This window comes from Lissotriton vulgaris, chromosome 3_1 (assembly GCF_964263255.1).
Source record: "Lissotriton vulgaris chromosome 3_1, aLisVul1.2, whole genome shotgun sequence".
In the NCBI taxonomy this organism is placed as follows: Eukaryota; Metazoa; Chordata; class Amphibia; order Caudata; family Salamandridae; genus Lissotriton; species Lissotriton vulgaris.
This window is the reverse complement of record NC_141689.1, coordinates 1,521,427,731-1,521,432,716: the sequence shown is the minus strand read 5'-3', so window position 1 is coordinate 1,521,432,716 and position 4,986 is coordinate 1,521,427,731.

Below are 4,986 nucleotides of genomic sequence, written 5' to 3'. Positions count from 1 at the left end.
TCCAAGAAGGACAGCTAGGGGAAGGGGATGTGATACAGCGTCGTCCCCTACCTCTCCGATACGGCGTCCTCCAGCAAGATCCCCTGCCTCAGAACCCAACCCTGAAGCGTCCCTGACAACCTGGACTCCACCCCTCTGTCCTTCCCTTCAGGACCATATCGAAACTGGTGTGATACCGGAAGCACAATCCTGTGACCCCGGAAGTCCCTCCCTAATCCTGGAGCCGGAACACGGAAAAGATGTAACCGAGGAGAGAGGAGGGTTCAACGCGGCGAACTCGTGGCAGGAGGCTCGAACGAACACGGAACCAGAGAAGGCGACCCCGGAAGAGGAGGAAGACGTTTGGAGCGAGGACTGGTGCAGTCCACAGGAGGTGGCTGGGGAGTGGCCGCAACTCACGGAAGAGTTGCGGCGGGGCATGTGAGTAACATATCTCCAAGTCTATTTTCTATAGCACTGTAGCAACTTAGGTGCTGTGTATATATCCGTGTATATAAAAAAGCACTACCTTGGGGTTAGAACTGCACTGTATTTAAACCCTGTATAGCATCGCTGGATCTCACACGGACACTATTAAACCCTTCACCTACCCCTCACTTCCACCCCCCCTCGACTTTGCTCTCTCTCTCTGCCTACCTACCCCTATCCAATCCCCTTCCTTCCTCGCAGTCTCTTTCCAATCCCTCACACCCCGGTGTCGGTATAAAGACTCGATCATTCCGGTCCAGGTGGACTAATAGCCCCTTTGTTTCTTGGTTCCCTATACCCTCCGAGGACCCCATCCAGAGCAACCCAGATGGAAGACCCGACGTCCCGGTTCCATCTGACGGAGAAGACCCGGATACCCCTCCCTTCAAGCTCATCTTTGTGTTTCATTTTTTCACAAAACGAACTGTTGTATAAGAATAATAAAAACAAGGGAAACCATCGCCCACTACATACAGCCTCCACGCCTGTTATTCCGGTCCGCCACAACCCCACGATCACAAGGACAAAGTCTTTTGCCATTTCTACAGCAAAGTCTTCAAGCATAGGACTAGCACAGTGCTGTCCTTGCCGAGCTGTAAAATGACAAAAGCCATTTATCACTCCAGGCACCTTATTACAGCTTTGAATTGGTAAAATACCAACTCAAGCCAACCTGAAATGAGTAAAAGCAACCCCTGACACAGTGTTATATATAAGCGTTGCTTGAAAGGTTCTAAAAAATAAAACAACATCTTGCCTGAAGCCGTGGGGTCCGTCTTCTTCTTTCGCCACGCTGCGTGGAGGTTTGAGGAATCACTTGGATATATATATATATATATATATATATATATATATATATATATATATATATATATATATATATATATATATATATATATATATATACACATATATATATATATATATATATATATATATATATATACACATATATATATATATATATATATATATATATATATATATATATATATATATATATATATATATATATATATATATATATATATTAAATCCAAATTGGTTCCGCTCTCCTCCTGTTTTTCAGCGCTGCTGGCAAGTGCGTCGCTTCACGCGGTAGAACCAAACCGCAATATGTCCAAGCTGTGTTTGTTCCCGGGGCCTCCCGGGTTCAAAACAAAAGAAGCCGCCACTCCAGTCAGTGTATTTTTCAGAAATCCATAGTTTTATTATTCGAACCTCTGCAGCATATTGTCACAGCGAAAACCAACGCGTTTCGTGAGCTCCCAACTCACTTGATCACGGTTGTTACAAACACTGTTTGCTGAGAATAATTTAAAAGGGAGTCCCTCCCCCCCATCGGTCACATGATTTCGACCATGTGTTTCTGTGACACTATGGCCTTCTGGGATTCGTAGTTTTGACATTGTAAAATGTGATTTCATGTTATTTTCACAAGAAAAAACTTTTTACACACCCATTTTCACTATTTGACTGTTTTTTGTAAATCCTTTTTTCTATTATTTACATTCCCAATTTCTTATATGCAGGAAAATTAAAAGTTCAAAAGAAATTAAAAGCCCTCAAGTGGGCTGACTCAGTCATATATAAACATTGCTTATCCTTTGCATTGAGTATTTTTTGCAAAATCAGTGTTTCCCTACTATGCATTATTTAAATCTTTTCAACATTACTTTTCTAAATTCTAACAAACAATCATTGGGGTCATTTTGATTAACCCGTGGGTCCCGGTCTATTTCATTTAGACCCTTTGAAGCCCTCTGGTGGGCTGACATTGAATGGGGTGTTGAATTATGTCATCAAATATCCCAGAGATTCATTATATGATGGGTTGTAACGTGGGGTTATGGAGGGAAAATAGTTATTATGGAGTACATACAGAGAAGGCTTTCATTATTTTAAATGTGTACATAAAGTTCTTCGGACTGGTTCAGACCAAAAGGGGTCATTGTTCGAAAGTTCAAGATATGGCGTGATTCCTTTTGGCGCAATAATTTTTCTCGATGTCCACCCCGTTCTGTTGGGGGCAATGTTTCCAGTCCTAGAAATTTCAGATGTCGCCAATTGCTATTGTGATTTGTCTCCATGTGTTTGGCCACCGCATTTCCTCTATCCTTGTTTGTTGTGGCCCTTGTATGTTCTAAGATACGCTTTTTAAGTTCACAAATAGTACTTCCTATATAGCGTAGCTTGCACGGACATTCAATTAGATAGACTGTGTATTGACTTTTGCAAGTGATCAGTTCTTTGATCTTCCAAATTTTTCCATTGGCCATTTCAATTTGTTTCGTTGGTTTAGCTATCTCGCAAACTTTGCAATTATGACATTTGTTGAATCCAACTGTTTTCAACCAGGGTGTTTTTTTGCGGTTCATGAAATGGCTATGGATCAATTGGTCCTTCAAATGTTTGGTTCTGCGGTATGTGACCACTGGGTGATCGCCCATTTTTTTGCCAATTGTCGGATCCAATTTTAGTAATTTCCAATTTTTTCTTAGGATTTGGATCACTTTTTTTGCTTCTTTGCTGTAGTCAAGTATCAGTCTTATTGGTTCTTCCATTTCTTTTTCTTTTGTTTTGGGTTTCAAACACTCTGCCCTGGGTTTCTCATTGGCTCTTTCCCAACATTTCCTCGTCAGGTTTTTTCCGTATTTCCTCTTGTGGAATCTCTCCATTGTTTTCGCACTGTGTTTCTCCCATTCTGTGTTTTCGCTACATATTCTTTTTACACGGAGAAACTCTCCGTATGGTATGCTCGATATTAGGGCGGGTTGATGAAAGCTTGTGGCTTCCAATGTTGAATTTGTAGCCGTTTTCTTCCTGTGTAAGGTGGTTTCCAATTTGTTGTTTTGGATATACACTTCCGTGTCCAAGAAGGATATTGATTGCCTGCTTTTTGTGTAGGTGAATTTCAGATCTTTTGTACTATTATTCAGAACATCAAAGTATTCTTCAAATTCACTTTCACTTCCCCTCCACACTATGAATAAATCATCAATGAATCTCTTCCATTGTACAATGTGTTGGGTATATTTGGCATTTTGTTGATTCCAGGCCTGGAATCAACAAAATGCCAAATATATATCCAAAACAACAAATGTCATAATTGCAAAGTTTGCGAGATAGCTAAACCAACGAAACAAATTGAAATGGCCAATGGAAAAATTTGGAAGATCAAAGAACTGATCACTTGCAAAAGTCAATACACAGTCTATCTAATTGAATGTCCGTGCAAGCTACGCTATATAGGAAGTACTATTTGTGAACTTAAAAAGCGTATCTTAGAACATACAAGGGCCACAACAAACAAGGATAGAGGAAATGCGGTGGCCAAACACATGGAGACAAATCACAATAGCAATTGGCGACATCTGAAATTTCTAGGACTGGAAACATTGCCCCCAACAGAACGGGGTGGACATCGAGAAAAATTATTGCGCCAAAAGGAATCACGCCATATCTTGAACTTTCGAACAATGACCCCTTTTGGTCTGAACCAGTCCGAAGAACTTTATGTACACATTTAAAATAATGAAAGCCTTCTCTGTATGTACTCCATAATAACTATTTTCCCTCCATAACCCCACGTTACAACCCATCATATAATGAATCTCTGGGATATTTGATGACATAATTCAACACCCCATTCAATGTCAGCCCACCAGAGGGCTTCAAAGGGTCTAAATGAAATAGACCGGGACCCACGGGTTAATCAAAATGACCCCAATGATTGTTTGTTAGAATTTAGAAAAGTAATGTTGAAAAGATTTAAATAATGCATAGTAGGGAAACACTGATTTTGCAAAAAATACTCAATGCAAAGGATAAGCAATGTTTATATATGACTGAGTCAGCCCACTTGAGGGCTTTTAATTTCTTTTGAACTTTTAATTTTCCTGCATATAAGAAATTGGGAATGTAAATAATAGAAAAAAGGATTTACAAAAAACAGTCAAATAGTGAAAATGGGTGTGTAAAAAGTTTTTTCTTGTGAAAATAACATGAAATCACATTTTACAATGTCAAAACTACGAATCCCAGAAGGCCATAGTGTCACAGAAACACATGGTCGAAATCATGTGACCGATGGGGGGGAGGGACTCCCTTTTAAATTATTCTCAGCAAACAGTGTTTGTAACAACCGTGATCAAGTGAGTTGGGAGCTCACGAAACGCGTTGGTTTTCGCTGTGACAATATGCTGCAGAGGTTCGAATAATAAAACTATGGATTTCTGAAAAATACACTGACTGGAGTGGCGGCTTCTTTTGTTTTGAACCCGGGAGGCCCCGGGAACAAACACAGCTTGGATATATATATATATATATTACCTACTGGCGGTCGCCAGTAGGTAGTTATAGTTAGGATTTTTTTCAATGTTAAATCTCAAAATTCTATTTGGAATAACTTTGGCGCCAGTTGACGAATCTGCCTCAAAATTTCCTGAAAATGGCCTCGCGGCGTTCCGGTCCTTCCCTGAAAGTTTGGGGGGGATTCGTCAAGCGGGGGCTGAGATA